This window comes from Anabrus simplex, chromosome 2, assembly GCF_040414725.1.
Source record: "Anabrus simplex isolate iqAnaSimp1 chromosome 2, ASM4041472v1, whole genome shotgun sequence".
Lineage (NCBI taxonomy): Eukaryota > Metazoa > Arthropoda > Insecta > Orthoptera > Tettigoniidae > Anabrus > Anabrus simplex.
The window spans coordinates 968,466,499-968,492,389 of record NC_090266.1 but is presented as its reverse complement, the minus strand read 5'-3'; positions in this window follow the sequence as shown (position 1 = coordinate 968,492,389).

The window sequence follows — 25,891 nt, the reverse complement described above, 5'->3', positions numbered from 1 at the left end:
CAAACAGGAATCTAGTCATTTGGCAGAGAATGTGCTGGATAAACTTCACAAAACAGTGTCCATTTGTTATGCTATTTAAAGAACAATTAGGCGAGAAGTGTAGAGTTTTGGACTGTAAAAAGTAAACAAGAAGAGTGCACATGACCTCATTGTCAGGCGCCAAATTTTTGTACATTCCATCCTGCCTGTACCAAAGATTAAGTAGAATGATTTGATGTCTCTGTTCAAGTCAGTGCCTGTGGCGCTAGGATCAGAATACCTGCCATTTTATGAAAATCTACCACAGCAAGGAGATCCAAAAGGTTTCGAATTACAGTATCATCTGAGGACGTGAATAAGCGAGTGAGTTTTGACACTGATAATGTTGAATTTGCAATTTTATGGTAAATATGCTTTAGGGTGTAAACGTGAATGGTTAACATAATTCTCGGACATTTCAGAAGATTCGGCATCATAATGAATGACTGAAACAATTCTTGTGAATTTATGAAAATATCAACACTTTCATGTATTTCTTTGTAAATAAATATGCTTATGGTCGTTAGTAGTTTGTTTACTTTGGAAGTCACAAGTAGTTAACTCGCCATCTGGACCAATGTAACAAGTAGGTATCTCTTTTTAGTAAAAACAAAACAAATATGAAAAGAGAATCTGAACAGTCCTCAAAGTACTGCCTTCTTCAAACTAAATAAGCACTTCAGAATTATTTCAAAATCTTTGTTTGCAGTGAAGGATTAAAGTTCCAAGAAATTTTCTAACAGGTTTTCTGCAATAATAGCTGTTATTAAACTGTTATTAAACTGTTTAGTTGTTGTACTAAGGTGGCGATATGTATTTAGCATCTGTTGTAATGTCACTAAAACACAATTAAGTGACCTTTACGGTTTGAATAATATCCATGGATTCCTTTTACATACTGAATTTTCTGAGAAATATTTCCATTCTGTAAATAAGACTAATGCGCATGGTAAGATGGATTTTATTAAGATTTTGAACCAGTCACTCAGTTTGATCTTGAACTGGTGATGAAAACTATAATATCATCCATCCAGTAGTTTGTGAGTTTTAGCTACCAAATATTTTGGAAATTTCAGATCCCAGAAATAAATGCATTAAGTATATTCACCACAATCTAGAACTGAGTCAAAAACCATTGGACAAATTCCAGGGAGACATATTCGTTATGATAATGCTATCACCGTACTAAATGAAGATTTCTCTACAAATTCCTGGAAACCACAGCCTTCTATATCAATTTGCTTTGAAGAAAACGGGCCGTGGCCCAGTAGCGTGCCCTGGCATCAATTATAGCAGGTCGCTCTATATATCCTGGAATTTTCCATTTTATATTCCTAAGGATTTTTCATGAATAAATATTTCATAGTGGAAATATTCTCAGGAAAATATATTTCGTGATACTGTCGAAAAGCGCAGGCCAAGGTCGTCTCCAAATTCTAAATATCCAAATTAACTTCTGTGTAGCGAAGGTCAGTGATCAAGCTTCTTATTTTTAAATTATCGGGGAAAGTTGAAACATAGAAATGTTTCAAAATTCGGGAAAGGGAATATCACTGCTTATGACCGTTTATGAATATTACCTGCAAGCCAACTACAACAATGGGCGCGGAATTCTCAGTTCTCAAAACTGAACGTAAAAGCATCTACTGTTTGTTGCAGATGTCAGTGATCAATCGACTAGGAATTAAAAAGAAAATATTTTTACTTTCAGTGAATATTAAAGCAATCTGTATCTGGTTCGTGATATCGAACAATCGTACTGAATACTGTCACTTCACAACTTCTCATTTTGGTGTGAAAGTGCTTGCTTCAAATTCAGGGTGCCATGATATTTATATTAATAAACGTGTTCTTCAAATATGAGGAAAAGACAAGGAACTGTGCTTAATTTTGGCATTAAGAAACGTCATACTAAAATATATTCTATGTGACGAAATACCACGTAATGCATCCACTTCAAGGGATAAGCAGATCGAAACTGTTACTAACTGGACAATGTTTTTCAGTGGTGTCTGTACCGTCGTATGCATTTCTAACCTATCGAAAGGCCATAACTCATATCTTAACCTGGAATCCAAGTGGAAACCGTGAGAAGTGCACACAGCAGACTATGTCATACTTAAATATTAACTTCATCCACTTGATTTTCCTCCGATTAGATACATGAATTAATTTTCATTGTAAAACTGAATTATGTAATTTACCTATAACCCTAGTATACTATGTAAAATAGGGTTCCAAACTGCTTTGGATATTCAATAATAATAATTATTATTAATACTTACGCTAGTAAAATATGTGATTTTAAATAGAGGCGTGTCTAAGGATAAATTTGTAGCTGTCGGATACTTGTCTTACAGAAAAGCAATTTAGTACTGTAGCTAACAGCACAGTTAATCCCACTCTGGCAGGGATTTAAGCCTGGTCTAGGGGACTGGAGCGAGGCGTATTAGGTTTCAAATTACGGAAGTGAGAAGAGAATAATTATATTGAACTCCATTCTTAGAGGCACATCTCACAGTTTCCACATGGATTCCAGGCTAATATATGGATTATGACCGTTTCGTCCCCAGTCCTAGTTACGATAGGTTAGAAATTCATACGCCGATACAGACACCACTGAAGAACATTGTCAAGTTAGTAACAGTTTCAATCAAACAGCGTAATTCTTAAAGCGTTTTCTCACTTCGGAGAGTTAAAATGGTTACAAGAATCATATCTGGATGAAAGCTTGGCACACCTTGTGATTCGGTAAACAACAAGATGCCAACGTGGAAGAAACTAGTCCACGGCAGCTGAGAAACGATGAAATGTCGTATGGCTTTAGTGCCGGGATATCCCAGGACGGGTTCGGCTCGCCAGGTGCAGGTCTTTCTATTTGACTCCCGCAGGCGACCTGCGCGCGGTAATGAGGATGAAATGATGAGGTTGACAACACATACACCCAGCCCCCGTGCCATTGGAATTAACCAATTAAGGTTAAAATCCCCGACCCGGCCGGGAATCGAACCCGGGACCCTCTGAACTGAAGGCCAGTACGCTGACCGTTCAGCCAACGAGTCGGACTGAGAAAGGATTACTGGGTGTGACTCAGATGGACAATCTCGCTGAGAAAATCCAAAGAATTGGTGATGTGAGTTCACTAGGTTTCAAGGTCACTTTACAAACAGAGCAGTATAATTTAGCGTTGTTTCGGCATTGTTCATTTCTTAAAATACGCTTGGTCGACTAATTTTTTCTAATATTCACAATCAAACATCTTTGTGGTAAAACTGAACGTGAGGACGGTTTAAGATTAAAATCCTTCGACTCAGTAGGGAGTCGAACCCGAAGCCCCGAGGAAGGACGGAAAAGATTCTGACCACTCTGCTATGGAACTGGACAATGTGGGATATCGAATGAAGTTCCAGAACTTTCTTGGTTTTCATGGTTTCATTTTTAATAAAAAGACCTGCTTCGGTGAGCCTCCATGTCTCAGAAGGCAGTGCGCCGAGCTCTCTTCGCTGGGTTCCGTGGTTAAAATCCCGGTCACTCGATGTGAGATTTGTGCTGGACAAAGCGGAGGCGGGATAGGTTTTTCTCCGGGTATTCCGGTTTTCCCTGTCATCATTCATTCCAGAAAAACTCTCAAATATAATTTAATTTCATCTGTCATTCATTAATCATTGCCCCAGAGGAGCTCGGCAGCCGGCACAATTAATATTCTCGCCGCTAGAGGGGACTTCATTCATTCCATCCCTGATCCGGTCGAGTGAGTAGGAAAAGGCTGTGGTTTTTCATTTCTTTCAGACCTGCTTCGGTAGATCACGGGATAAGGAGTCGTTCTTTCCGAGGTAGGACGTCGGTTCGCTACTTAGTTATTCGTGTTTTCAGAGAATGGGAAAAACTCTACACGTTCTACATTGTATATAACGGGTTGTTAGCTTAAAACTTTCCAAGTTATGAGCCTTAATTTCGTCATCAGTATGAAGCACCACTATTGACACTTGGTACCTGATGTCACATTGCCAAGCGAAATGGCTTCGCTGTCTAGGTTGTGTAGCTGAAAGCTAGTTTTATTGAGACGGCAGGTTGCAACTGTACCGTCGGAATCCTTGAACGCAGGTTTCTGTGCCTTCCCATTTTCGCAATAAGCAAATGCCGCAGCTATACAGAACTAAAGGTCTAGTACGCCACCAACTCATTCTTTATCCTTTTCTATCGTATCGTCACATAAATTAATATACCGTCGTTGCGCCTGCAAAAACCGCTATGTAAAATATTCCAGCTTAGATCTTTAGCTCGTGAGGTTCTGTCATCTGAGGTTCAATACTGTGCGAGTATCAAACAATTCCGGCTATTGATGATAAATGTGTTGCGGGTCAGTATGTATCCCAAAATATTTTCTCATAGCGGCTTTTGCAGGCGCAACGACGGTATGATGCTGTGCAAAATTTAGCACAATAAAAACAGGAGGCTACCTGGCAGTTATATACACACTCATGAATGATAAATGTATGAATATTTTGATTGTAACTTGCATTGTGCATGAACACACATACAATGAAATCTGGCCCTGGCTTGTCTGACATAGGCCTATTTCTCAAGCTGGAATTATTCTAGGAATTTAAATTATTATTGTAAACATCTCTATGTTTGTGGTTAATTTCTGGTTTACGGGATATTTGAACACAGGAATAGCACAATAGCAATCAAATATCATTAGGCCAAAGTTCGTTCTGGAGGTTTGTATTTTTTTTACATGTTGCTTTACGTCGCACCGACACAGATTGGTCTTATGGCGACGATAGGACAGGAAAGGGCTAGGAGTTGGAAGGAAGAGGCCGTTGCATTAATTAAGGTACAACCCCAGCATTTGCCTCGTTTGAAAATGGGAAACCACGGAAAACCATCTTCAGGGCTGCCGACAGTGGGGTTCGAACCCACTGTCTCCCGAATACTGGATACTGGCCTCACTTAAGCGACTGCAGCTATCGAGCTCAGAGGAGATTTGTATTATATGGTAATTTATCATTAGTTTCAGGACAAAATAATTTAAAACTAACATAATTCAATAACAGTGCATCCTCAATACACAAGACATTTTTTCGAGCAAACACATTCAAGCCTATATGGTGTAGTGGTTAGTGTCACTAGCTGCAACCCTCTGAGGCCCGGGTTCGATTCCGGCTATGCTACAAAATTTGAAAAGTGGCACGACGACTGGAGCGGTGTCCACTCAGCCTCGGGAGGTCAACTGAGTAGAGCAGGGATTCGATTCCCTACGCAGCCATCCTGGAAGTGTTTTCTCCGTGGTTTCCCAATTCTCCTGAAGGCAAATGCCGGGATGGAAGCTAACTTAAGGCCACGGACGCTTCCTTCCCTCTTCCTTGTTTATCCCTTCCAATCTTCCCATTCCCAAACAGCATCGCAGGTGGGACCGCCTGGGCGAGTTATTGGTCCTCCTTCCCAGTTGTATCCCCCGACCCAAAGTCTGACGCTACAGGACACTGCCCTTGAAGCGGTCGAGGGAGAACCAACCGTGGAGGGTGAATGGATTAAGGAAAAAGAAAGAGTAATTAAATTCATATTTTGGAGCATCATGGTTGTTTTGACTACAGGGAAAATAACCTAACAAAGTGCTACCGTAGTTACTACCTATTATGGTATTAACAGCTCATAATCCAGCCCACGCGGCTGAGGCGCCAGAGCGGCAGACTCTCGCCGCTGCGTCCCGTGGTTCAAATCCCGGTCACTCCATGTGAGATTTGTGCTGGACTAAGCGGAGGCGGACAGGTTTTTCTTCGGGTACTCCGGTTTCCCTGTTAACTTTCATTCCAGCAACACTCTCCATTAATATTTCATTTCATCTGTAAGTCATTAACCACTGCCCCAGAGGAGTGATACAGGCTTCGGCAGCCGGTGAAATTCATATCCTCGTCGCTAGATGGGGCTTCATACGTTCTATTTCTGACCCGATCGAATGACTGGAAACAGGCTGTAGATTTATTTTAGTTCGTATTCGAACACAATAGAATTAAGGTGTAGTAGGGAATTTTGCATCCCGCCAAGCGAGTTGGCCATCTGGTTTGGGGCGCGCAGCTGTGAGCTTGTATTCGAAAGATAGTGGGTTCGAACCTCACTGTCCGCAACTCCGAAGATGGTTTTCCATTGTTTTCCATTTTAACACCTGACAATTGCTGGCGTTTTACCTTAATTGAGGCCAGGGTCTCTTCCTTGTCACTCCGAACACTTTCTTATCCTATTGTCGCCATAAAACATGTCTATGTCGGTGCTACGTAAAGCCAGTTGTAACGAAAAAGAAGATACATTTTGTATTTGGTACTTAATTTGCAGGTATTGTTCAGTTTGACGCACTACTTCCGTCTTAAATATATGAAAAATAAACCCTACGAAATTCAACCATGACGGGTTTTGGTCTACGAAGCGATCACTACGCAGCTCGAAGACCTGCAGATTACATGGTCAGTGCGACATATCCTCTAGGCCGTTATTCTTGGCCTTATATAGCGAGGTCGACATTTCACCGTCATTTAGCTCTCCAGTGTTCTCACGTAGCTGAGTGGACCTCGAACCAGTAATCTGATCTGGGTAAAATGTATTGACCTGGCCGGGAATCGACATGGCCTCATGGAGGTGGATTTGCCATCCCAAGGCCGTGGGACCGAAGTTTAAAATGTACTTCAATTTATCTTGAAAGATCTCGGAGAATTTCTAGATTTGAGTAATATTTTGATCGGATATTTTGCCCTATGGCAATCAATTATTGAAGTTATCATCGTTGGAGGTATATTTGCACAGTGATTTAGCCACCCGCTTTCCAATCCCAATGTGCGAATTCTGATGGATTCGTGCTGGATTTTGATAGAGATCACACGGTGATAGGAAGGGCATTAGACTTTAATGAGGGTCTTGACAGAATTGTTACGATTTTTGAACAAAAAATCGAATTGTTAGTTCTAACCTTAACCCCCCACCCCAATTCATCGTCCTCAAATCGCGTTATCAATTTTTCCACAAAGACATTTTTAAAGCTAATTGCCGGATTTAAAGAGCAGCGGCACGACGGATAAGGAGCAACAATACGTCCCTTTCTCTCACTTTTTCAGACAATATTGGCTTTAAAGTTCTTTCGGACCATCATTTCAATGCTACCGCTGGAATATCTTTACCATATAATAGGCTTAAGCTGTGCATAAGAGAAGACAGAAGTCTGAGGGTGTAACTTACAGTCCAGAGCAGCTTTAATGAATGCACGTTCCTTAAACTTTCAAATCTTGCTAGCTTAAAACCTTTTCAGCTCGTTGCCATGTATAAATGCTCCTTGCGACATATTTCTTCTCAGATTCACCAGAAATTTTCTGATAAAATTTCGATATATACAGGAATGAAAATTATAATACTAATATACATGGTCCGTTATTGGACATTATAAATTTTCCTGGTTGCCATCTTTTCGCCGCAGTGTGCTAAGTTGGGCTCCTCAGTTGGTAAATAGCACACCCACCAAGACGCATGGCTAGTGCATACCGTGGATTTAGTGATGCATTTTATTGCCAGTCGAATTTTCCTTCATGTTTTTGTTCGCAAAACTGCACCAAAATAGAGTTTTGCGTATTACACAATTCACATAATGTGCGAGTATGAATATTAAAAAATTGCAAAATATTATATCTCCAGTAGTTTATACCTGACTGCAAAATAGAGATTTATTATTACGTACACTGACTGACAGTGACAATGCAACACCAAGAAGGAGTGGTTCGAAAGGGATGAAAGTTGGGGAAAAAACAGAGACGGCACGGACGAATAATTGATGTTTATTTCAAACCGATATGCAGGTTACACAATGCGCACGGCATCGACTCAGTAGAATGTAGGACCACCGCGAGCGGCGATGCACGCAGAAACACGTCGAGGTACAGAGTCAATAAGAGTGCGGATGGTGTCCTGAGGGATGGTTCTCCATTCTCTGTCAACCATTTGCCACAGTTGTTCGTCCGTACGAGGCTGGGGCAGAGTTTGCAAACGGCGTCCAATGAGATCCCACACGTGTTCGATTGGTGAGAGATCCGGAGAGTACGCTGGCCACGGACGCATCTGTACACCTCGTAGAGCCTGTTGGGAGATGCGAGCAGTGTGTGGGCGGGCATTATCCTGCTGAAACAGAGCATTGGGCAGCCCCTGAAGGTACGGGAGTGCCACCGGCCGCAGCACATGCTGCACGTAGCGGTGGGCATTTAACGTGCCTTGAATACGCACTAGAGGTGACGTGGAATCATACGCAATAGCGCCCCAAATCATGATGCCGCGTTGTCTAGCGGTAGGGCGCTCCACAGTTACTGCCGGATTTGACCTTTCTCCACGCCGACGTCACACGCGTCTGCGGTGACTATCACTGACAGAACAGAAGCGTGACTCATCGGAGAACACGACGTTCCGCCATTCCCTCATCCAAGTCGCTCTAGCCTGGCACCATGCCAGGCGTGCACGTCTATGCTGTGGAGTCAATGGTAGTCTTCTGAGCGGGCGCCGGGAGTGCAGGCCTCCTTCAACCAATCGACGGGAAATTGTTCTGGTCGATATTGGAACAGCCAGGGTGTCTTGCACATGCTGAAGAATGGCGGTTGACGTGGCGTGCGGGGCTTCCACCGCTTGGCGGCGGATGCGCCGATCCTCGCGTGCTGACGTCACTCGGGCTGCGCCTGGACCCCTCGCACGTGCCACATGTCCCTGCGCCAACCATCTTCGCCACAGGCGCTGCACCGTGGACACATCCCTATGGGTATCGGCTGCGATTTGACGAAGCGACCAACCTGCCCTTCTCAGCCCGATCACCATACCCCTCGTAAAGTCGTCTGTCTGCTGGAAATGCCTCCGTTGACGGCGGCCTGGCATTCTTAGCTATACACGTGTCCTGTGGCACACGACAACACGTTCTACAATGACTGTTGGCTGAGAAATCACGGTACGAAGTGGGCCATTCGCCAACGCCGTGTCCCATTTATCGTTCGCTACGTGCGCAGCACAGCGGCGCATTTCACATCATGAGCATACCTCAGTGACGTCAGTCTACCCTGCAATTGGCATAAAGTTCTGACCACTCCTTCTTGGTGTTGCATTTGCTCTGTCAGTCAGTGTATATGAGTATTTTTAAGAAGACTGTCAAATTGTGATCAAAAAGCAATGAAAAACTGTCCTGCCAAGAGCATTTTCCATGCAACATATAAATCATAAATATTATTTGTTAATAACTTTGCAACAAATTAACTAATCAACTTCAATTTTTGTGGCGCTTATCTTATTAATATATGCTTGTGTTTCAAATTTGGTTATTATATGCGGTAAACTGTAGAAGTTCCAAATTTCAGTCATGACTCTCCTTTCATCTGACTAAGCGCCAAACTGAGCCTGGATGCTCCGGCGAACCCATATGAATACAGGGCATTTCAAAATGATGGACCCGATTTCATATATTTATTCTGTGAAATCCAATATACATATCGTAATGTGAGACATGTGCTAAGAACGGTAAACTCTCAAAGTTTTTTCAGTCATATTACAAGTGTTCTACGTGAGTACCTCATGTAACACGACATACATCAAGCAGATAGTCTATCTCCTGCCAAAACCTTGTGTAGTGTGACGCGCTGAATCTCTGCTATGGCTGCTATGATGCGGGCACAAAGATCGTCCAATGTTAGTGGAAGATCCTTACGTTGTATCTATTCACAGTCCTGGAAAGATGAAAAGTCGCTTCATCACTGAAAATTACTCTTTCAGAGAACCAATCCTCTTCCATTAATGCGAGAAAACCAGCACAGAAGGACGCACGAGCAGCATAATCAGTGACTTTTAAGGCCTGCGCCAGTTGCAAGCGATACGGTTTCATTCGTAAACTTTTCCGTAGAATGCGCCAAACAGTTGCCTGTGGAAGTTCAGTTGCCTCGCTGCCCGGTAGGTAGACTTCTGCGGACTCTGACGAAACTGGCGCGAAAACGTTTCACCGTCTCTTCCCCGGTCGAAGGACATCCAGTCGACTTTCGCTTACAGATGCAGCCCGTGTCTCTGAATTTTGCATACCACGCACGAATGGTTTGTCCAGTGGGTGGTTCCCTTCCATAACTGGTACGGAAATGCCGCTGAACACTAATCACACACTTGTATACATGGTAATCAAGCCCACAGAACGACTTCTGTTCTCCATCCGCAGCTCCATCGTTTCCTGCACGCTCGTAACGGCTGAAAATGAATCCACGCGGGATGAAATCTAAATTGAACAAAACTTTAAGTGTTTTCCTTTCTTTGCGCATATCTCACAGTGTGATATGTTCATTAGATTTCATAGAATAAATTTATGAAATCGGATCCATCATTTTGAATTGCCCTGTATTAATATCAAACAGTATATTCCAAGAAGGAAACCATAATTTAACTTCATGGACTGCAAATGTTAAAACAATCAAGTCCTTTTAAGCCTCTTTAATAGTAAAATTACCAGCGTTTCAGCCCAGTGTGGCAGTGGGCTCGTCAGTTGGATAGCTACACCTTTGAAAGACGTTGACAACAACTGCGCCCTTGAGACACAACTGCAGCCGCCTTTGTAAGACAATGCGGTGACGGTGCACTAGGGGAAGTATGTACCTCAAAATGAAGAAAATGCCGATGCTTCGTTGCCGTCGGCAGCCTTTAACGCAGTTTTCTGTGCTTCCCCATTTTCTCAATAAGCAAATGCCTAGCCCGCTACCATCTCATTTCTATCGTATCGTCACAGTTATTATTATAACGTCACTGCTCCTGCATAAACCGCTATTTGAAATATTTCAGCTTAGAACTTTAGCTGGTAAGGTTCTATCATCTGTGGTTCAATAATGTGCGAGTAATTCAAATAATTCTTGCTATAAATGACATATGTGTTGCGGGTCAGTATTTATCCCAAACCATTATCTCATGCATTATCCTATGCAACATTAAACACAACAAAAACAGGAGGCCTCGTGTCATTCATATACACTCATAAATGTCAAATATGTGAATATTTTGTGGCGGTCTATTTGAAGATGGCATTGTATGAATATGTGAGATTGTCCTTATACTAAAAAAATCCCTGAAGGAAACCATAGATTTACTTCATCGATTGCAAATATTAATAACTAACAACATTCTAGTTCTTTAGGTATGTATCCGTGAAGAGGAAATAAATGAAGAAATCATTGTGAAGTAACAACCTTCCTTTCATCCAGGAATTACTGTACATACACATAATGCTCGGATCACATTCCCGATGAAGAAGCCTGGTTTAAAACACACCGTCGGCTGCTCTGAAAATGGTTTTCCTTGATTTCCCATTTTCACACCAGGAAAATGCTGGAGCTCTACCTTAAATAAGGCCACGGCCGATATCTCCCTAATCCTAGCCCTTTTCCACCCTTCCGTCGCCGAAAACTTTCTAAGTGTCAGTGTGGCGTTACACAAATACAGAGTAGCAAAAAAACCGACAATGTAACGTGTTTCATTGTGTACGGATATATGCATTCGTTCAATGCTTTTCTGTAAGAAATCTACGAAAGAATTTCACTCCTGAGGAATATAGAATAAAACTCCATGGGATATCAACCTCCCTTTTTTCACGGCATTAATGAAGTTTTCTTCCTATTGGTTTAACTTAGCACGGAAATGACGTATGGCTTTTAGTGCCGGGAGTGTCCGAGGGCAGGTTCGGCTCGTCATCTGCAGGTCATTTAATTTGACACCCGTAGGCGACTCGCGCTTTGTGATGAGGATTGAATGATGATGAAGGCAACACATACATCCAGCCCCCGTGCAAGCGGTTTTAACCAATTATGGTAAAAATTACTGACCATGCCGTGACGCCTGTGATCAAAGGCCAGCACGTTAACCATTTAGCCACGGAGCCGGACTTAACTTCGCACTAACACGTAGAAAGCTTAAGCGATGCAGGATGGAAAAGTGCCAGATTTGGTAAGGTAGCTGCCATGACCTCAACTAAGGTAAAGGAGGAAAAATGAGAAACCATGAAAATCGTCTTCAGGGCTACCTACGGTGGAATTAAAACCCATCATTTCTCGAATGAAAGGATGCAACTACATGACACGAGTCGCGCAGCCATCTCACTCGGTGGTTTGAAGCAGATAGTGTGGATTGAACTTTACACATTTGGTTCAAGTACGGTTTAAAATAACAGCGGAGGATTCAGAAGATATTTCATAATACATCAACACTTCGTTGATCACCTTCTTCTTCTTCTTACTGGCCTTTCGCCAAGTATTTAGAGAGGGATCTTCATGTGAATTGGGCTAATTTTTAAAGCCTGATGCCCTTTCTGACGTGAACCCGATGGGCAGGGATGTATTCATTATCGTGTATTTGGTGGTTGGTAGCGTGTATATGAGGTGTATGTTCCAAGTCTAGCATGAAAACCAAGTCCTCAAACCAGAGGAATTAACCAGATCCGACTCCGGTGTGAGTCGAAACGCGACTCTCTGAACCGAAGGTCTCGTTGCTGACCATTCAGCTATGGAGCCAGACCGATGCATCGTTGGTCGTTTTATTATTGTGGTTGTTATGCGATTTCCTATAAACAAATAAATAAATAAATAAATAAATAAATAAATAAATAAATAAATAAATAAATAAATAAATAAATAAATAAATAAATAAATAAATAAATAAATAATTAAATAAATAAATACGTTTTTGAGTAAAAGTAAAAAACGCGACTCTCTGAACAGAAGGTCTCGTTGCTGACCATTCAGTTAAGGAGGCGGATCGATGCAACCCATGACATGGACGTGTAGACCAGTGAAGGGTGAACGCGAGCGGGATTCAGAGATTAATCTCCAACTCAGTTAACCGAGCCACCTAAGTTCCAACTGCAAGTATTAAAATGCGGGAAGAAACAGTAGTTGAATGCTTGCAAGATTAACGGGTAATTACGCCTAGAGCCACATGGCGGAAAATTGCAACAACAGAGAATATTGATTGGATTTATCTACTGTCTCGAGTTGATCATATCTACTAAGTTATGTCCAATATTCATATTTAGTCATTACATAAAATACCGTGGGAACCGAAGCCCATTCAACACAAGGAATTGGCGTAGTTCTGTTAGTGAATCCCCTAGTGAGGCGTAATACCACGGATATGATGAAAGGGGGAAGGACGAGGGGACACACATTCTATTCTGATCCAGAGCTCGACGAAGAAGGTTGTGCGTGTGTCTTAATAAGAGTTAATAAAACAATAGAAGTGTAGAACAGTACAACGGCAGCATACTACGATGTAGTAATGGCAATTATCCAAAATATTCTCTGAACTAAGAGAGAAGAGTATTTAATTGCGGTGAAAATTGCAAGTACGAAGCTGAATGCTAGGGTAGGTTGTGTGACTAGACAGCGATGGGTGCTGTATGACATTAAACAAATAAAGCGCGAAGGGAAAACTAGGTAAAGTCGGAAGTAATGAACATGTTTTAATCCGTTTGTTAAAGCTAAACTCCACGCAAGTACGCAATTGCACAGATAACTAGCACGCTATCTAGGCTGATTGCTGCGACGGCAGGCGAAGGTGAATGAAAGACCGCCGATCCAGTGGATGAAACGAGACCTTCCAAGTGTAATCCAGAAGGACCCCATGAACGAGAACCCACCGATCCAGTAGATAAAGAAAGACCATCTAACTGAAATCCATAACTACCCGGTGAACGAGACTACCATGGACTGTTACAATATGCCGAATCAAGAGGATGCATCTCAGGACCAGCAGGGAGCTATGGGGTATTAAATCAACCTGTGATCTAAGGTAGAGCCGAGCAACAACACCGGAATAAGATAAGTCTGAACAGGTATAAGCATGGGATAGAATAGCAAGGTTCATGAATTTATAATCTGCCTAGGGCAAACCATGTGTTAGTTTAGATAGGTTCAGGATAGTTGCATGTGCAATTTAGTGCATATAGCTTTGCTTGGGTTGTAGTTGGTTATACAAGGGATATGAGTTAGAGAGGCTTGATTTAGTGCAATATTCTATAATGTTATCCTTATCTTGTCTGGGGTTCCGGTAGTTTGAGAGCTAAGATCATCCATAGGCTAAGGACGAAAGGGCGTTATAGTAATTGAACAGGGAGAAGATCCTTGAGAGGGCTGGCCAACCTAAAGAGTAGGATGTGCATGGTAGATTACTGATATGCATTTCTGAGATCCAAAGAAGACTGTGGACGAGGTGTCGCCATCGTAGATTAGTGAGGGTTTTCAAGGAAATTCTGGCAGGTCCAAGAACGGACCATTTATATTGGTATTATAAATTTACTCATTCGGGACAAATATTTCAAGTTCCCTATGGAAATCAATATCTATATCATCTGACGGTCAGGCAGGCATCAATTTTTGGTAATGAGACAAAGTCTCTCACAGTACATTGGCACTGCCGGTGGCTCCAAATAGCATACGCAGTGGACTCCACTGGACACCTTCGTCGACATTGCACTCCTGGTGGCATATTCACGAATCACAGAGTACGTTTCAAAACTGACGAGCCCTCACACCGTAATCCAGCACGAAGTCTTATCGACGCTTAAAAAGTGTATTGGACAGGTGGACTGAGTGGTTTCGTCTGGTATCACCCAAGGACTTGCATATTCCTCTACTAGATCAGTACAGCTATTCACTCTTCTGATCCAAGATAAAAGCCTCCTCAGCCACTCCTATATACTCTTCATTCTCCTGGAATCAAGTCGTCAGGAAGACCAGCGTTCGTTCCTCTAGGATAAGATGCATCCATTCCAGCAATACGCATCTGTGACCACTGCTGCAGTCACTACAACCACCTCTACAATCACTACCGCCACTCAGCAAAGCCAATCAGCCGTCGAAGCAGCAGCAGTAGCCCATCACACAGCACTGATGTCAACATTTATGAATCGTCCGAATTACCCTCGTCACCTATTAGTACAACCTGCTCCACAGTACGACCACTACATTCAGTACAAGCGTAAAGCCCCTCGCGCCGCACATAGAAATGAGCCTCCTCCTCGCCGCGTCGCAATGGAAAATCCACCTCCCAGCATCTCTGCTCCCTCTCAATCAGACCTCGAAACGGTCAAAAAATCAGTCTCTCCCAACATCATTCCCGATGATAATTCCCTCCTTCTCCTGCCAACCAAACGTCCTATCATTTCAACTCGTATGATCCAACCCCGTCCCCAAGGGACCCATTCATTACTCCTATCCAATCCCGCACCAGAATGCCGCTCACCCCAGAAAATCCTTTCTACTCTCCTTCATTTCAGTATAAAGAAAGACGACATTGCTGACATCTGCCCAACGGGACACGGAATCATCATCAAAGTCAACAGCGAAGAAGCTGCAACTAAGATATGCAACACCATCAGCCCCGCACAATTTGGCTCATCTGTACCATTTCAACAAGTCCCCCAGCCTGTCAGCACTTCACCATTACCTCGCAAATACCTCTTCAGCTGCGTGATCAAGGGAGTTGACCCAGCCATCACAGAAGATGATATAGTCAAAGAACTTCAAGATGACGGCATTTTTGTACGGGAAGCCATCCGAATTAAAAACGCCAACAGACCGACCTACATGATTCGCCTCCTTTTACAATCCACCAATGATCTAGACAGACTGCTGGAACATGGTGTCTACAATTTTCGTCAACATCATCGGGTGGAACCCTCACGCACTCCTCCTCCTCTAGCTGTAATATGCGGGCGATGCTTCCAATAAAATGATCACTGCACAGCTCAATGCCGCGCCGATAGACCCACCTGTGGCAACTGTAATCAGACCCACTATACACCTACTTGCCCCAACGAACGAGAACCACCGCAATGCCACACCTGTGGACTTGCTCACACAATTTATTCAAGACAATGCAAAGCCCGCCCAGCTCCACCTGCAAACCGCCCAGATCTTATAGCTCCTATCCGCACATTAGATAACCCCAGTCTTCCGTCAGACTCCATTTACCCAGCACCAACTGTAGAAGACCTCATCCGGTTTTTAACACTCTCCTTGATAAACACCTTTCCATACAATCGCCCCTTAATATTATCCCATCTCAAAGCAGCAGCCAATCAGGCATTCAGTCTTCATTTTTAGGCCATTCACAAAGGATTAAACACACATTTCACCTTTCATCGTTTAGAAACCCAAGTGTAATGCAGATTGACCCACTTTCCTCACAGACTTCAACTCTTCACTGTGTGAGACAGTGCAAAACTTTCGGCAAACAGCGCCTACAAGAGTGGACAATCTCCTCAAGATTGCGGAGCGCGACGTGAATGACTCACCGGACTGCAACACTACCGAAGATCTTTCCAAACCTCGTATCTGCTTATGTATTAGTGTAGCATATGTGTAGATCTGTGTTTGTGTAAATTTGCATGTATCATACAAAAAGTATATTGAACTTAAAAAAGGACAATCCCTCCAGTTTTGTCAGCGCTATAAACTTGTGATATTACCCCCACCCCAAAAACCTTCAACATTATTATTGTATGTACTTTCTATAAAAAATAAATTGTACAGGCACAGGTAAATTCCTCTCCCATCTCCTCCTTCTTCACAACCTCTACCCACCTCCTTCTTCCATCGCATCCCCTCAACCCGCCCGCATCTCTTGGCCAGAGAGAGGGCGTAACCCTCTAGGTGGCCCGCCCCACCCCTTGAGGGTGGGGAATAAAAACGTTCATAGTAGACTCCATGGTATGCACTAGCCATGCGTCTTGGTGGGTGTGCAAATTACCAGCTGATGAGCCCAACTTAGCACACTGGGGCGAAACGCTGGCAACCAGGAATGAGTTAGCTGGAAAGTGTATAATGTCCAACAATATACCATTTATATTGGTATTATAAATTTACTCATTCGGGACAAATATTTCAGGTTCCCTATGGGAATAAATATCTATATCATCTGAGGCCAGGCAGGCATCAATTTTTGGTAATGAGAAAAAGTCTCTCATAGCGTATTGGCACTGCCTGTGGCTCCAAATAGCCTACGCAATGGCCTCCACGGTATGCACTAGCCATGCGCCTTGGTGGGTGTGCCAATTACCAACTGATGAGCCCAAGTTAGCACACTGGAGCGAAACGCCGGCAGCCAGGAATAAGTTAGTTGGAAAATTTATAATGTCCAATAACGGAGGTATTCAAGAAACAGGCAAGTGAAAACACCTCAAAGCTTAAAGGGAGTTTAACGCTCTAGAAGATCGGGTTCAGAAACAAGACGACGTGTTGGACGAGGCCGAAGAGTACAGTCGCTGGAACTGCCTTTTCTTGCATCGTGTCCCTCAACAACCGTTCGAGGACGTTTACATCAAAATGGTAGAGACACTAAAATTAAATCTCAGTAGAACTTTCAATTCTTGACGTGGTTTGCTGCCGCAGGCCGGACCGCCGAAATCGAACGTCTGCTTCACAGGGAAATCGACCAATTATTATTAAGTTCCTTCGGTACCATGATCGTGATCGAGTGTGGCGTGCGAAGCGAGCTTTGAAGGGTAGTGGGCTTTTGCTAACAGAGCCCTCACAAGTGTAAGAAACAATATCCTTAATCAGGCAAGGGATTTATGGGGACTGCAGATATGCCGGACTCAAGATGGACGCATTTATGTTTCAAGAGAAGTTGGAAGTAAAACTCAAATATGCACAATGGCGCTGTTAAAAATCATTGCAGGGAGTATTATGAACACGTGAGCTTAGAGAAAGAAATTATGTGTGTTGATTTATAACTCTCTTTCTCTCTCTCTCTCTCTCTCTCTCTCTCTCTCTCTGTGTGTGTGTGTGTGTGTGTGTGTGTGTGTGTGTGTGTGTGTGTGTGTGTGTGTGTGTGTGTGTCTGGTGCAAGTCAGTGGATTTACTCACCAGGCTGCTCGGGAAAGCTCATTTTACATTTGACTTAATTTGTTCTCCTACTGTATAGTTTAATATGTTTGTTGACCAGTACAACGGTAATACCACTGAGCCGCATTCCTCTCCACAGTCCTCACCCTCCCTCTCTTTCATCCCTACCACCTTCTATGGGACTTGTGTTACAAGAACAGCTTAGCAGTCACCCGCGGTCGTTAAACTGTTGCCATCCAAAATGCCAGTCAATATTAGCTCGTCTGGAAGAGGTATGGGCTATTTTTGAAGTGAATAAGGTACATATAATTGGAATCAGTGAAAACTGGATGTGTTAAAACTTGCCGTCATTGGCAGCTAACCTTGACGGATACTCATTACTACGCCATGACCGTATTGTAAAAATAGGTGGTGGGCTTCTGCTTTATTATAGAAATGACCAAAAATGCAAGATAATTTCCACTTCTGAAGTGGTCTCACAGGGAAATCGACCAAACATTATTAAGTTCCTTCGGTACCATGAACGTGATTGAGTGTGGCGTGCGAAGTGAGCTTTGAAGGGTAGTGGGCTTTTGCTAACAGAGTCCTTCACAAGTGTAACAAAATATATCCTTAATCAGGCAAGGGATTTATGGGGACTGCAGAAATGCTGGACTCAAGATAGATGCATTTGTGTTTTATGTTTGTAGAATTAGACCGGCATAAAATATATTAATAGGAACTGTATACAAGCCGCCTAAAATAAGACACACTGATGATTTTGAAGAGGAATTAGCAAATATTATCTCGGCATACGATGACATTATAATCATGGTTAACTTTAACACTGACCTTTTAAGGCAGACTAGTGACGCGAACAATCTACTGAATTTATTTCTCGCTACAAACATGACGATTGTACCCCACAACGCTACTAATCACGTCCATTACTCTGACCGCACCAGCCATACCTTAATTGATCTTCTTGTGACAAATAAACTTCAAAAGTAATTAAGCACGGAGAGATCCCTGCTCCTGGCATCTCTTCACATGACCTATTGTACGTGTGTTATTCTACACGAATACCTAAGTAAAAACCACTCTAAATTACATGGCATATGTACCGCGTCCGATGAGTCACTTGGTGACTAATGAACGTACCATTTTCACTCCTATTGGGTAACGTCTAAACTCATTGCTCATTGTTTTAGAAGCCTTTCTCGAGGATAGTCGAGATTTTCTTCTGATGACGCAGAGCATAGTTCTCTGCGAAACGTAAAAAAAATCACCTTATTTTCTTGACATGGTATATGCTCAAAAGCCTATATCATGTCTATAAGTACGGGCCGTGAAAGCATCAATGGCAACAGAACACAATACAGTTGGTGTAAAGGGAAAAAAGGCAAACTTCAATGAATTTAACTCCCAATAAAATGTTTGTTCACATAACTAGTGCATTCTCTGCCTACTAGGAATCGCTACATGGCTACGAAATGCAACGAGTGAACATTGGAACTCAAAAGAGTGAAGATGGTCGTGTTTTATGGAGACAGAAATAATAAACTGTCTTTGGCAGCTGTAAATGTGCCACGCCCCCTCATGCACTCCATATTGAAAATATTTTCAGACATATTTGTAGTTCGAATACAGCCAAATCGTTTTGGGATATAAGAGTAAGTAATACAAAGGCCTGAAATAGTCCTTGACATTTTTATGAAGATAATTGATGTTTTAGGGTACATTCTTTTCTTAACAGACATTCGACCAATCTGATGCAGTTTTCGTGCAGAGTGGGGGTGATTTATTTCTCTGCCATGTATCCTCGGCACGTGCTTGCAGTCAAAGGTGCTGTTGTGATATCTAATAGTGCGGGTTTGGCGTGCGTATTTGTGATTCTAAATGTGGAGGTCTGGGGAACAAGCTGTGAATGAAGTGCTGAACTACGTTCCTGAAGACCACATTGTAGCTGTACCAGGAACTACCAGAAATACGTATTCGAAAGGACTAAGAAACTCGAGTTGCATTAAATAACCAGTCGATTGGGGAAGAAAAATCGCGTATGGTCCCTACAGAGGACTGGTGGATGTCTTCGGAGTTGACGCCTCTAGGGTATCTGCGCGTCTATGAGGATGGGGCCCTACGTAAGATGAATTCTAATTATGAAGACGGCACCCACGCTCAGTCCCCATGCCATCGGCCAAAGAAAGTTAATTTCCCTGACCCGGACGGGAATCGTGCCCGTGACCCTTTGGACCAAAGGCCAGTATGTTGACTATTTAGTTGTGGATTGGAAAAGAGGAAGCTTGACAACGACGCTGCTGGTATGAAGCAGCTGATTGATGCAAACAGGCTATTTGGGTCTCACTTACAATACAAAACAAGTCTGCGGTTAATGCTTCGAACTTCCAGACTCAAATTATTCCTTTAAACTGATGCATTAAATTCTAACACTGTGATTCTTATTGACTATTACCTCATGAAAATTTATTTATTTATTTATTTATTTATTTATTTATTTATTTATTTATTTATTTATTTATTTATTTATTTATTTATTGCTATTGGTTTTGCGTCACACCGACCCAGACAGGACTCATGGCGACGATGGAATGGTGTACGAAGGGAGCGACCGTGCCCTTAGTTAGAGTACAGCCTGGCGTTAAAATAGGAAAACCGAGAAAATAGCTGTGCGGTTTGAGTTACGTAGCTATCAGTTTGCATTCGGAAGATGTTGGGTTCAAACTCTACTCTCAGCAGCCCTGAAGATGGTTTCCCATGTTCACACCTGGCCACGGCCGCATCCTTCCCCTTTCCTCTACCATCATCGCCATAAGACCTACGTGTGTTGGAGCGACGTAAAGCAAATTTTAAGTAATAATAAGAAGAAGAAACTATGGAAAACCATCTTCAGTGTTTCAAGCCCACCATCTCTCGAACGAGAGCTCTGAGATACATGACCAAAACCACCCAGTTAACGCACTCGATTCGTTCTTCTCCTTCTTATGCCTCTTCTTCTTATTATTATTAGTATTATAGTAATTATTCAGTGGTTATAGCTAGAAGTTAGAGTCTTTAAATTCTATTAATTCTTAAAACCACTCGAGACACAGAATGGTCATTTAATAAACATCGCAATCCACAATCGAATTACATGCTTTTCTTTTCGTATATTATACTTAAGCTAACGTAAGAGGCATTGTTAAAATAAGTTTTTTCATGGTCCCCTTATTTCTCCGTCTTTTCCACACCCTTGTGGAATCGCGCAAGCTGGCTGTTTTGCACACGTGGACTTGAATCTTGTTTTACGACGTATGCCTTTCCTTTCGCCAATGTGTATTTCACCTCTGCTGTGTTGTGTGATGGTTGGTAGTGCTTTGGGTTGTGTGAGGATCAACAACCGTGTATTGGGACAGACACAAAAATTCAGTCCCCAAGCTAGAGCAATTAATCACATGCGGCCAAAATACCAGACCCGGCTGGGAAGCGAACGCGGTGCCCTCTAAACCGAAGGCTGTAGCAATGACCATTCAATTAAGAATCAGACAATGAACGTTGCATGGCACGCTAGTAAAATACGAGGGTGGGGCGTAAGTCATTGCAACTATTTTATTGGCATGGATGCGGGACCTAGCAGACAAATGGAATATACAGATAGGAGTGGGGAGCGTAAGGTGCATGCAAAATGCCGAGTAGGTTTACCAGGTGCAGGATAAAAACTGTCAGCCAGGAAATCCTTGTGCTACATAGTGTTTATTCTCAGAGAGTACAGTAACCTTTACGGTAAACTCTTAAAGTAATCCCCTAGATTATCCACAACTCGTTGCCAATGATGCGGGAGACGTCGGATATCAGTCGCCTCACCGTGTGTGTATTTTACAATCTCATATGTCACAGTGTTGGCTGTGTCCACTCGTGTCCCAAACCGTCTCCCACGCAATGGTTCTTTCACTTCGGGGATGGGGTCAAAATAGCACGGAGACAAGTCAGGTAAGCATGGGGGCTGTTTTTGTCACGTCACATCCATTCTGCATGGAGCCTGACTCACTACTGCAGTCCCATCGCCCTGTGTGTGGTACCTGTCCTATACACCGCCATCTCGTGCTGTGTCTACGTATTATGTGTGTCATGCTTTCCAGGACATATGACCATTGTATGGTAGCACCATGAAAATGTGAGGAATAATTTAGTTGCTATGACTTATGCCCAAACGCTCGTATATTCCTCGTGTCTCTGCATACTTGGCTTATTTTAGTGTACAGAGATTTGGTTCTGATCACCTTTAGTCACTCAGATATCCAGGCTGGAAAATACCAATTGTGAATAAAAATTCTTGAAGAATTAATTGATATTTTTGCTTGAAATATTTATATATTTCTGCATATTAGAACATGAAAGCCTTTGTGCTAACCTCCGTGGCACAGTTATCTACCGTTGTTCTCCCCTCCTCAAGATAGCATGTTCTATTCTGACTAAGGTCGGTGGCATATGAGTGCGGCTAACGGACACGCAAGATCGGTTTTCTTGCTAGAGTGGCGCTTACTACTACTGCTAAAATGCTTTCATTCTTCCCCTGAAGGAGCAGGTGGGCCTCTTTAGAAGGTGACGCCGTCTGTCAAGCCGGGAGATTTGTTACGGTGAAAGAGATGCACAGAGATGGTGAGGGGTTTGGCGGCCGTGGCCTATACTAGGAACTGTCCCGGCATTCGCCTTAGTGCAGGAGAATGGAAAACCACGGAAAACCAATCTCAGGAGAGCCGACGGTTGGGGCTAGCCTTGAGGTCCAGTCCTCTCCCGTCTCCCTGGCTTAAAGCCACGGTAGAGCCGTGGCCACCCCTTCCCCGCTCGGTTGGTCGGTCATAGTGCGGAGTTGTTGGACCACGGACCAGCCGTGGCCACTTTTGGGCCGAGACCGAGTGGCACTTCTACCGACCTGCATTTTATGCTCGAATTTAACTTTATAAACGAAGCTGTTTCTTTGCTTAAGAAAGGACTGAATCGAATCAGTACTGTACATTAATGGAAATTTTTCAGAAATCTTCTCTAGGAAATACAATGGAGCAATTAATTCAGAATTGTGTTAAAACAAATAATGTTATAACTTTCCAAATTCTTAAAGAAACATATTCGTGGACGTATTCATAAATTTTCTTTTCATATACTGAGATGAAGGAAATAAATTTAATAGTGAAAACAGGTGAGATGTAAATTGGTTGCTACACTGAATTTAACGTGAAGTTCGAATAGTAAAGGAAGACTTTGTAAACCCAGAAAAAAAAAGAACTTTTAAAAGATTTTTCATTTTACTTTATCTTCTCATGCTGGCTGCATCAATATTGCAAAGGCTTTAATTTGTTCTCGGGAGCTCGCTGTTTTGATTGGAGTTAGTTGGCGTGTGCATGCTCGAGAAAGTTTACTTCTCAAGTGCAACGCGCTGGTGTTTCCATCACCAGCGTCACTAGAGCATATGCGTCTGCTCTCCATTCAACGCCCTGGCTGCCAAGTGTCGCGAGTAACACGCTTCCTCGTTATCATGATGAACGTAAGATACCTAGCTAGAGACTAAAGGATTTTAAAAATGTGATATTTTAACATAAAGTGTGAGAGTTTTACGAATTACAGGTATTCACCGGTGCATCAATGCTTCGTCACAGGAGAAGAGATAACAATGATGTGTGTATACACAGGCTTACCAGATGCAAAGAGATAAAAAAAGAGGGCAAAACCATTCATAAAAAGGAGGACATAAATATCCTCCATTGTGAACCTGATTTTATACAAATAATCTAATTTTCACACACATAAACCAAAATTTATCCATTTACATATTACACAGTAAATTCTTTAAAAATATATATACAATGGAAGTAGTTTTCTGAAGATTCATTTGCCTTCAGGACTCTTGGCGTGTGTAACGAATACTTATCAAACCATTAAAGAGGATTTTCACAGACTCTACTTTGAAACGGTACCTTATCAGTCCATTGTGCTGAGATCAACGAAAACAGTCTTTCTACATTTGTATTGTGCTCCGGCATAGAAGAAAAATATTCTGAAAGCTTCTATAACTCTGAACTACAATCAATTGACTTACGTGAATTGTAATATTTCGCCCATTTCTGACTATAAGGTAACTTGTTCCATTAAAGGTCATTAGTACTCTTATTCAAGAATTGTCTGAAATTTCAGAACTGATCACATTATTTCACATAATCAATCTGAAAGCCAAATACAGAATACATTTTGCCAGTGGCGTGCGGTAGACACATTCATTACCCCAGCTGCAATTAAAAAAAAGAAGAGCAATCGCCTCTCTAAAACCATCATTACTATAAACCTACTCGAAAACTAAGTGGAAATATAAGAAACAAACAGATAGGACAATCAATAATTAAATGAATAAATAAGTATATAAATAAGACAATATTTATGTAATAAAGAAGCAAGCTCGATAGCTGCAGTCGCTTAAGTGCGCCCAGGATCCAGTAATCGGGAGATAGTGGATTCGAGCCCCACTGTCGGCAGCCCTGAAGATGGTTTTCTGTGGATTCCCATTTTCACAGCAGGCAAATGCCGGAGCTGTACCTTAATTAAGGCCACGGCCGATTCCTTCTAATTCCTAGGTCTTTCTTCTCCCATCGTCGCCGTAAGACATACCTGTGTCGGTGCGACGTAAAGCAAATAACAAAAAAAAAAAATTAAAAATTTGCGTGCATCGAAAAACATACTCTATGTGTACCATCAACGAATCGCTCCCAAAAACTTCATACATGCCGAAATGAAAAAGTAAAAGGAATATTTTTATTACAATTGATGGCTAATTTTATTAATATGATAATGTGCAAGTGGCTATACTGCTTTTTTTTCTTGTAGCTCCTGGTATTTGGTGCTGTACACTTTGAGTGTTAACTGTAAGAACTAACATGTACCTAAGTCAGCTGCTCTGCCGACGAAAAACACTGTGAATCTCGAGCGAGGCCAATAGCTATCACCTCGCTCTACCCCAAGAGGAGGAGACCAAGCGACATGAATTTCGTTGGGGTAGCTGGGCTTCAGTGCACGCCACTGCAATTTTCAACAAAATAATCAATATCACTTTTCAGTGCCATCCATTTAAAACGGGCTTCCTTCATATCCTGGTTAGCTCCTGTCGCTTGTCACATTGTCAGCTGGCACACATTAACATAGCAGTGTTCTGACGGGGTATTACTGCGAGGGAAGCATGCAGTATATCGAGTGTTAAATAGCGTATATCATCACAATAGAAGGCATGCTTAGAATAATCTAATGTACTGTACATCCATGATCACATTCCTATATATCGATACGATATCGATGATACCGTGGCGTAATGAAGCATACTTGTAAAAACGAAGTAGTAAAAGTAGTAAAACAGATTACACCAAAATAAGCAGATTCACTTAAAAAGGAGGATATTTCGAGTTTTTAAACAACCCCGGAAAATGGTCTCTAAAGGAGGACATGTCCGAATGAAAGAGGATGACTGGTCACCCTATGCATCCCTGCTGAGTCCTAGGCACGAAGGCTGGTTGCATCCCCAACAACCCCACCATCAGCTGTGTCACTAGCTTCTCACCAACGTGGCCATGGTTCACATCCTGGCCAGTGCATGTGGGAGATCTGAAGTAGCGAAGAGTGCTCACATTAACTGTAGTTTCAGAGAATGGGTAAGAAGACGCATGTATGTGAAACAGAGCGAGCAGGAAATGAGTGACGGAGATATGCACGAATATTTTCTTCTTATTTAAGGAATATCCATTAACCTCCTGGCATGTTTTAATTTTTGAGCAAAATGACAATGTAGTGTGAGTTTGTAGGGAAATTTGAACTTCTAGCTCATCGTGATGTAGGTAACAAATCCTCGGACAGGCTCACAGCTGGACAGAAAGCGTAGTGGATTTTATATATTGAGATCGTTGAGTTGATATATTGCGCGAGCCACATTTTATTCCTTCCACTAACAGCCATCTTCCACTGAACCGATGGACAAATTAGAT